Consider the following 10,821-nt stretch of genomic DNA (forward strand, 5'->3'; position numbering starts at 1 on the left):
ATGGTTCGCGAACTATCCCATACGTTCCTCTCTTTTTACGGAATGACCCAAAGCCGTTGGCAAGGTAAGATACCTAATAAGGTAAAAGAGTACCCTGAAGCTAACCAGATATGAGCCCTCTTTGAGCAGGTTCATCCAGAGGATGAAAAGGGGATCTTCCGCCCTTCAATTTTTTTGAAAGAAAGAACAGTCATTTTTTTGCGGATAGCAGGAAAAGAAACAGCTTGTTCAGAACATCAGAAGACCATAGGTTGTGGACACAGTACGTGTCGTCTGGTAAGAAGGGCATCCGAAATTGGGGATGGATGAGCAGAGGACCATAAACAACGATAGGTCATTCATAATAAGGGGAGCGGGGGCTAAAACGAGCTCGACCCCACTAACTAGCAACCTCCTCATGTACATAGTTCAGTTATGTTTTTTTCAAATTATTAGACGATATTACGAAGTATAAGGGCCTGTTAACTGAAATACATTCAATGTCTGTATAAGGGTTAATACACCAACTAGCAATGAGGGACTCACTATTGGGCCTAACCCAAGTACATATAGGGTGCCAGTGCTCGGGCCAGCCAACGGCGATGCTCTGAAGTAAGAAAGCTACAGCGACGCTTCATCAGCTTTGAAGTCTAGCATTGTCCCTCGCAAGGATAACTTCTTAGCCCGGTGAGCTGGCCAGTCTGGCCTCTTCTTGCCCACCTATCCTGGTCAGAGTCTTTAAAAAAAGATTCACACGACCACCCACTGCAGTCTCAAACCGACGTGGAAGGGATTCTCTACTTGGAAATGGAGCACCAGAGGCAACACCTTTAGAGGCAACATCTCTTTTGGTGCCGTCGACCTCGGGTGGCCATCATGTGGTTGCCCTACTTAATTCAAGTATGGCCTGGATGGATCAGATCTCGGACTATCTTCAGAATCAAGCAACCCCTAACGATGACATGTTAGTAGAAAAGGTTATGCGATACGCTTGCAAAAAAACTCCTTGGTAGAGGGACGCCTTTACCACCAAAGGAGTAATGACTTTTTACTAAAATATGTCACTCGGGAAGGAGGGAGCACAACGTTTCCCAACATCCTCGGAGGCATCAGTGGTGGCCGCGCTTCATACCGCTCTTTGGTCGGAAAAGCATTCCGGTAAGGATTCTCTCGACCCATGGCCCTCCAAGATGCTTGCGAGCTGGTGAAATGATGCGTGCTATGACTGTACCATGGCTGATATATCAACCAACTAGCCCAAGCACTAAATAACTATGAACCACAAGACTCGATTCGCCAGTTGGAGATCGTCTGTCAACCACCTTCGATGGCTAACTATTCGAGAGGATGACATAGACCCGAGTGAAGAGTTACACGAATGTGCTCTAAATCCGAGCAGCTCAATGCCAATGAAAACCCAAGTGTTTCCATGCCCACAAGGTTTGGAGTGGACACTGGTCACGGGCAACCCTGATGCGGTATATAGTTCCCGACCTGGCATGGTCAAGTTCCCCACGGAGGTCGGCCACAAATCACACAGCTTGCGGAACATCAGTTCTATATGTAAGGCTACTCGAAAATGAGTCTGTTTTCCTATTTTGCAAGGCCTTCCGGACGAGCGTAGAAACATGACTTGTAAGTCTTTAAAAGTTCTAGAAACTAGGGTCTCTATTTTGCAGGATTTCATGAACATAAATGATTTCCCACCCAATTGTAATTTTTTTTGTTGCAGAGGCTTGACCGCCTGATGGGAGTTTTTCTTCTTTTGACCAAACGATCGGGGGCTAGAACTATTAGAATCTGTGTTTGGTTCCTTAGCAGCTAAGTTTTTTTTTCCACCCGATCGCTCACCTTGATAGGGTGAGAACCAGATGTGGCCACTCGCGTAAAGTCAAAGGTATAGACGCTCGTGGGATCACGCCTACAAGGCCACGGGTTCCAATTTGGGTTGAGCGATGGTCATCATCGAGGGGCTTATCATGCTAAGGGTCATCCCAACGACCACGAGGCCACATGTCCCAACCCGGGTCGAGCGCTGCTCGCCATTGAGGGACTTGTCGGACCAAAAGTCATTATAGCGTAGGAACCTAACTAATGAGAGATTACGTCATGGAACAAAAGCAAGCCACTCACGCAAAGTCAAAGGTATAGACGCTCGTGGGATCACAACCACAAGGCCACGGGTCCCAATTCGAGTCGAGCGCTGGTCGCCACCGAGGGGCTTGTCATGTTGAGGGCTACCCTAACGACCATGAGGCTATAGGTCCCAACCTGGGTCGAGCGCTGGTCGCCACCGAGTGACTTGTCGAACCAAAAGTCATCATGAGCGCAAGAACGTAACTTGCAAGTGACTACGCCATGGAACATATGCAAGCCACTCGCGCGAAGTCAAAGGTATAAATGCTCGTAGGATCGCGAACACAAGGCCATGGGTCCCAATTCGGGTCGAGCATTGGTCGCCACCGAGGTGCTTGTCGTGCTGAGGGCCACCCTAACGACCACAAGGCCACATGTCCCAAATCAGGTCGGGCGCTGGTCGCCGTCGAAGGGCTTGTCGCGCTAAGTCATCACGAGCGCTTGGAACCTAACTCGTGAGCAGTGCAACGTGATCCCCCCGCATGCATAGCAAGCACTCCTAATCTACTCGCTATCCGAGCACAGGAAAAACTTACTTAAAAAATAGGTCCTCTCATTACAAAGCAACCCCACGAGAAACACCCGGAGGGTGACGTTAACATTTTGATCACTATATACAGGACCCAAAAACATGTGGCAGGGGATCAAACCGAACAATCTAAAGAAGAGAACGAATGGGAGGCAGATATAGGTCAGCCTAATCTCAAAGCTCCACCGTGGTCCTCGTAGTGTCGGCAAAGCCTTCAGAGACTGTTGGGATAAGTTCAATGTCTAGAAAATGCTCCTGGGCGTAGGCCAATGCAAGGCAGGCATTGGTGGCTCCAACATCTAGCAAGTGGTCACCCACCATCACGCGAAGCCTATCCTCAAGATCAGGGCCTCCTCGGAGGCCGCCAAAAACAAATCAATATGACCGGTCACAGTGTTCCCGGGTGTTGGATGAACCTGAATGCTGATGGAACAGAGCAACGAGTCGAAGGGGGTAAAAGCTCGGATAAAACGATCGTAGAACTTTTTGCACCACTCGTCGTTCTCCTTGACCATCTGCTCCTAGTCCCTCCGTGACGTGAGGAATTCATCCCAAAAGCGGTTGAGGCGATCATAGAACTATTCTCACAGCTAGTTGTTCTCCCTGGTTATTTGCGCCAGGTCCTGTCGTACCGTAAAGAGCTCCTCCCGACAAGCTGGTCGACAAACAAGACAAGAGCCATGCAAGAGTTAGCTGGTCGAAATTTTACACGGCTAGCCTAAGATTGCACATAGCTTGAACGGTCGAACCAACGTACCTTGGATACCACCCTGTAGACTCGCTCGCTCGACCACACCTTTCGAGTACGCTGGTTGTCAAAATCATCAGTAAGCATGGTCGAGGGCATGCTGTGAGAAGAGGGGCTGGTTGGCTCTAGCTGCGCTCCATTTATGGGCGTGGTCGGGGGCTCGAGGTGAGCACCAAGTTCGGACATGTCGTGAATTCTACGACCACAGTTGTGACACAAGCTTATCATAAAATAAAAGGGATCATCTAGATATATTACAAAACTAGAGTTACTGCCCAGTTCTTACTCCTTGGTGGTCTCCACCCTAAAAATAGACTCTGCAAAATCTACAGTCCCTTGGCACTCCTGCTGCAGCTTCTTCTCGGCTTCAGGTCTGATGGTCGCGACTCCCTCCTGAATGACGTCCGAATCGAAGTTGGGGTCACGACTACGGTAGCAATGGAGGGCGTACCCTGCAGTCTCCCTCACTGCCTCCTCCACATCCTCCGCAGCTCTCGCCCCTAGGATACCCGGGAGCTCGGAAAACCTCTCCAAGAGAACCTTGGTGGCACGGGCCCAGGATAGAGTTGTGGGCCATGATTGTGGCTCAATGATGTCCAGCCTGAGTTTCCCCAAGGGATCCACCAATGCCTTAAAGGCATCCAGGAGAAGGCAGTGGGTGGTATGCTTGTCCGCCTTGAGCTGGAGGTTCTCAGCGGCAAGCGTAGCTTGCTAGCGCTGGAGCTCATCGTACTTCTGCTGAAGCAAGAGCCTCGCCTACTTCTCCTGAGCCAGTTGCCTCTCTAGCTCGGTGCACCTACTTACCACCGCCTCCTTGTTGGCAACCAGCTTGCGGACCATGGTCGGGAAATGGCCGACCACGGAGAACTGGTTGGATTCTGGAACAGGCTCCATGACCGGCTCCGTCGGTACAAGAGTCATGATTAGTGCTCCTGGGGCTGAGGCCGATGCTAGAAGAGGGACCGAAACGCCCTGCTGTGGTACTGGAGGGGGAGTCACGAACGGGGCAGTAGGAGTGGTCGAGGCCTGCAACAACAACTGAACCACGGAACCAAAAGGAGAATACGAGCCCGGTGTATCCTACACCAACCAGAGAACTCACTATGAATGCGGAGACATGAGCACGAGCCTTGTCCTCATGAAGCCACTGGACTGGCTATTCGTGGAGGACAGGGCTGAGAATGACCCACAGACGTGCTTGGACGCGTCTAGGACAAACGAGTCCCCCGCCGGTCTTTTCCCTATAAGAGTAGATGCTCAGTTGGTAGTGACATGACCGCTCCCGGTCTGGGCAGAAGGGGTATGGTTGAGGGATGTCTGGTCGGTGGGCACCTAGTCAGGGTGAGGCTGGTCGGAGTGACACGGGTCAGCCCCTGCTGGCCGGTGCCACTCTCAAGACCACCACCCGCAACCTTCATCTGGCTCTGGGCAGTCTGGCAACCTCCATGACCAGCTACGCTGACTTCTGCAGTCGTGGCCTCGACAGTTACCAGATGCAATACATCGACCAGTGGAAGATCCTGCTGTAACATGAACTATGAAACCTCAACCCATGGGAAGATGACGAATCAAAAATTCTAAGTTAAAAGCCAGGCATACCATGCGGCAGGCCCTCCGAAGGCGACAGATCGCACAATGAAAAAGCATCTCGCATAAGTCCATTCTTCCTCGCAACGGCCGCCATTAGGAGTTTGACCCGCTAGTTGATGACATCATCGGCCAACTCTAAGATAAGGGAATACGTAAGATACCATATGATCAACAAGCAGACACCTTGAAAAGGGATGTGACGTTACCTGTGGAGCTTTCCCAAGTGATGTAATCCCTCCTGGTGTACAAATAGGTCGGGTACTCTCTCCTTCACAGAGGGCACAGCCGATGCTTGACGAAGTAACGGATGACGTCCGCTCCCGTCAACCCGGCATTCACAAGGTTCTTGACCCAGGCTGTGAGGACCAACAACTTCGTGGTGGGCATGAGGGTGGTTCCCTAGTTCTCGTTGTACTGAGCCTGTCCGCTCGGTATGAAGATATTATCCATGGCATCCTCGTCTTGAGGTAGAACAAGTCCTCCCTCCAGCCCGATCACGAGGGCTTAAAACCCATCTCGAGGTATGAGCTCCCGTTGGCCGGCCCAGCCACCAGCCTGGCTGTGTAGAAGTATCTGAAGAGATCGATGCATGGCTCGACCCCGATAAAGTTCTCGCACATGTGAGAAAAAATGATCAACATGATAATAGAGTTGGGGTTGAGGTGGATGTGATGGACGTCATAGAAGGAAACGACGGTAGTGAAGAACTCATAGAAGGATGGCACGAGACCGGCTAGGAAAAAGGAGGTAAACATCACAATCTCCCCCTCATGGGGAGCAAGTGTGTCCACCCCAGCACGGTACCCAGAAGAAAGCTGGCGAGGGAGCAGACGGCTCTCTTACATCACCTTTAGCCTCGCTTTGGTACACTTCGACTTGGGAAAGTCTAGCTCATTGCCAGTGCGCGGCGCCATGGGATTTCTGGGGGAGGGGGTTGTAAGGAAAGCTCTGGTGGAGAAGAAGGCGATGGGCGTTGGGCTATAGGGCTTGGTGACTAGGGAGATAGCGAAAAGTTTCATGGGGAGCCTTTGCCTGTCCAACTTATAGGGCGAATGCGATATCCCAACCGCCGTGAGCCTAGCCATTTTGGAATTTGAGAGGCTGCATGGGGAACCAAAAGCCTCTCGGGTCCAACGGCAATTCAAGTTTCTCTCTCTCGCGATCCTCTCCCACGCACACGCCTTCCTTTTCTCTCTCTCCCAGGTTTCTCTCTCTCTCTCTCTCTCTCTTCGGACGTTTAACCTCCCCTCGGGATGTGGTTTTCTAAGCCAATCACGAAAGTAGACCATCAGAAAATTGTTCCTCCCTCTTGCGCTTCTTCTCATCTTGATGTTTCTTCATTTTGTACTCCACCATGATTGACTTGCTCACAAATATGTTGAAATCATCTAAGTTATGGGCGAAGAGCTTCTTTTGCATCTTCGTAGAAAGACCATCCATAAAGTATTTTTGTTTGTGCTTCTTGGTGGAGACGTATTCATGTGCATACTGAGCCAAAGAGTTGAACTCATGCACATAATCCATCACGGACTTGTCTCCTTTCTTGATGCTGAGGAACTCATGCTTCTTGATGTCCCTCACACCTTTAGAGATGTGGAAAGCACGGAAAGCCATGTGGAATTCTGCCCAAGTGATGAGGTAGCGAGGGGCTTGCATGGCGAGGTAGCTCTGCCACCATGCCACGGCTGCACCTTGAAGTTGATGGGTGACATATCGGATCTTGTCATGATCGTCACACCGGACGAGAGCAAGCTTCTGCTCAATGGTGCAAGGCCAATCATCGGCATCATTAGAGTCTTCGGCGCGGGTGAAGATAGGAGGTTGGATGCGTAGGAACTCGAAGAATCCTCCATGCAGGTTAGCTCTACCTCCAACAAGATGGGCCATGTTTTGAGCAATAACTTTGAGAAGATCCAACATCTCTGCCATAGGGGATGGCAGGGGTAGTCCTCCATCTCGGGTATTTGAACTATGGGTTCTCATTCTGTCATCAATCTCAAAGTTAGTGATGACAAGATCTTGATAAGGGAGATACGAAAGGAATTTAGAACGACAAGGACAGAAGATTCAACATGAATGCGATCAGGCTCCTTAAAGCCCATGATTGGCAAATGCGTGCAAAAAGAGCAATAGGAAAAAAGAAAGTATGCTCGGTCCCTATCTACACGTTTCTTTCTCGAGTGCATCACACCCCAACAAGTATCACAATCACAATCATCACCCTTCGTGCGAGAAAAAAAAAATTGCGCAAACAATGCTTGTGCAACTCGCCGCACAAGCGACGTTTCATACGTTGTTGCCAACATATTCACTTCCTATACCTTCGCCTTACAGGACACCCCATATAATTACCACATGGGTAGATAGCTATAACTACTATCGTACGGTGGATGTTCACACGTTATTGCTAACATATTCACTTCTCATGCCATCACTGTACGAGACACACCGGGCTCCTACCTCACACTGATTGAGACCCTGATATTCACCGCCATCGGAATGTGTTCCTTACATTTTTCGTTGATGCAACAACCAAAAATGCAGAACCCAAATGATCTAAGCGCCGCAAACAACGACGCATTACACCTAGGGGCATAATATAGCAAGTTCATACATATTAACCAGAGGAGGTACAAAATAATTTTAGTGAGTTGTTTAAGTGAAGTTGACATACTTACTAAACGATGTCCTAATTATATTTAGGCTACTTCATTAAACCAAGCTCTGATGCCACACTATGAGAAACAGTCCAAACAATATTCTAATTAACCATTAAGCTGATCATTTATATAATTATGTCTATAATGATTAATTATAATACCGTCCTGATATTCCCAGCACGTGTTTTGTGCCCAAGATCAGAACACATGCCTTTCAAACATATAACATCACAATAAAGCTTAAGCATTCCACCATTTACCATAATTTACATCAAAAGAGATAAAATATGTAGCGGAAGAATTAAAACCTAACAACAACAAAAAGACTGGTGGAGCCATATGCACTTAGGCTCCACCCAAAATCTCACCACACGAGTAGACGGCACTACTCTTGCCTGCTGCTGGCATCAGCGGACATGAAGTAGCCAAAAGCTAATATTTCCTCACCTGCAACCTAAAAGAGCAGCGTGAGTACGAAGGTACTCACAAGACTTAATCCATATAGGGTACATATAAACCTAACTCCAAAGATTATACATTTAGATATTTAGCAAGACTAGGCCACAAGGTTAAATAATTTCATATGTTGTAGCAAATCTTAAGAGCTATGTATGAGCACCTATACTTAACCAAACAAGCTCTTTCTTTTTCGGTAAACACCAACTAAAGCATAAATATAACTGGAAACATAATAAACACAGACACACACACACATATATATATAGAACCATCTCAAACGCAACCCAACATACCAAACCGTCACCCCTCATTCATGACTCTATGATCATTGTGCATGGATAGAAGCATGCTCAGAACCGAGAGCATGGCAATTTGAATTGATTTTACACCCTACGGGGGTACTCCTGGACCCATATGAAACGAAACCACCACCCACACAATCTTTGAGTTGCGAGTGATGATTCACGTATCAACCATTCACGTACCCACCCTCAACCTTTGTTCACATGTCGAGTAATGTGGAGGACACCTACATCCCATGTGTACCACAACTTACCGGTATAATCTTAGGCACGCCTAACAGCATTCCCTCTCACATCTCGACGCAGAGGTCAAATGAGCACGACGACTTATGGTACTTGGCTTACCCATCCCATATCGGGTATGTGGTAAGTACGGAAAAGTTCTAAAGCTAACGGTACTGATGGACGGTGCTTAACTGATGCAAACAATCAAAGGCATTTGGGCTCCTCTCTCGAACTACCCCTAGTACCGCTCACATCTCATCTAATACTCACATCTCATATATCTCAATATCATCATTGGATTTGTGAACAATAAGTAGTTCCTAAGCTCGCGGACAATGGTTGGACTATTGCTCGACTTTTACTATTCATTGCTAAGCATATCGAATAGACTTGTAATTAGACATCAACAATGTTATCAAGGCTACAAGGATATGAATAAACAACAACTCAAGGTAAAGGTAATGCAATCAACATAAGTTCTAACTATATAAGCCCGATATTGACTCACTGAGCATGCAACCATACATAAATAATAATTTATCAATTTAGACTTTATTTTGTTTGAACCAAAGGGTGCAATATACTCAGATTCTTGTCTTACTGTTTTTCTTCCATTCAGGATCAAACGTCAAACCTCTTCACGAAAACTCGTTACACTCCGGTTCGACGATCACTAAAGAAAAGAATGTATCGCAATAAGCATATAATTAAATACCATAAAATATGCTTTATAATGCATGAAAATATTTTTCCTAGTTAGAACAAGTCATAAGAAGACTAGCAAAATTGGTTTCACCAATTTTAGACTTGTAAAGAATTAATGGTGAATTAATGAAGCTTTAACCTAAATAATTTATCTCAGAAAGTTAATTAATTATTTCATGGTTTGGGATATTTTTACTAGGTAGAGGGGGTTATTAGAAACAAAAAAATTGGTTTCATGATTTTTGGACCTACAAATAATTTATTATGAATTTTCCAATTTTAACAAAGAAAAAAAGAAAATTGTCTGATAAATAGTACTATCCGGACGTTCCGAGGGTTCCGAAACTTCGGGATGAACCTCCGGGTGGGGGTCCTCAGGTATTTTTGGCTAGGATTACTCGGAACCTTCGGGTGAGGTCAGAAATGCTGATTTTCGCCGGGGATCTCTCCGGCAATGATTCTGGCGACTTTTGGGGTAGGAATTTTGGACCTAGAGCATCATCTTGACCTCCTCTACCGCGTAGGATAACACGCATAAGCTGAAAATGACCAAAACTCATCTATTGCCTCCAATAGTGGTGGCGGCCGTTGTTGAGCTCTTTTGAGCTCGATACCGGTAGATCCGGCCATGAGAATGAAATGGGATGGGGTTAGGGTGCTCACCATGCCCTAGAAAGCTTGTAGCTCAGCCGTAGGAGTTGGGGAAGGGATGGAGCTCGAGATGACATCGGGGAGGGTTGTGGTCAGGTTGAGGAGGAAGAAGAGGTGGCCGAGGTGCTTGAGCTCGACGGGGAGGACGACCTTCGGCGGGCTGCGGTGGGGGAGCTCATCGGGGATCTGCTCCATGGCCTCCCCTTGCTTCTCCTTCTTCTCTTGGCTCGATTGGGGAGGGAGAGAGCGGGTGGGAGAGGGAGAGAGTCAAAATGAGAGAGAGAGAGAGAGAGAGAGAGAGAGAGAGAGAGAGAGAGAGAGAGAGAGGAGAGAGAGGGAGTGGGTGGGTGGGTGAGTGAGGGAGAGAGCACGGGCGGGGGAGAGGGCTGCTATGGAGAGAGGGAGGTGAGGTGGTGGGGCTGGCCAACTAGGTGGGCCCCATATGTTAGAGAAAGAATGTGCAAATTCAATTCTTTCTCTCTCGAATTTTCTTTCTCTTGTCCGATTGACTCAAAACGAGGTGTTCTAGTACTCTAAAATAAAATTGCTCAAAAATTAGACATGATGCTTATGATGCATGATTATGCTTAAATACGTGATTACGGGTTTTAGGCTGTGACAATCTCGTATCGTATAACTTGATAAATTGCGCTTTATGTATGTTTTATGAGTAGTGAGTCTATTTTTGGGTTTATATGGGTAGAACCTATATTGATTTGCATCACCTCTACTTTGAGTTGTTGATTATCCATATCTTTGTAGCCTTAATAACATTGTTGATGTCTAACTTATAAGTTTGTTCGATATGCTTAGCAATGCTTAGGTACTCAGTAAAAG

This window comes from Phragmites australis, chromosome 3, assembly GCF_958298935.1.
Source record: "Phragmites australis chromosome 3, lpPhrAust1.1, whole genome shotgun sequence".
In the NCBI taxonomy this organism is placed as follows: domain Eukaryota; kingdom Viridiplantae; phylum Streptophyta; class Magnoliopsida; order Poales; family Poaceae; genus Phragmites; species Phragmites australis.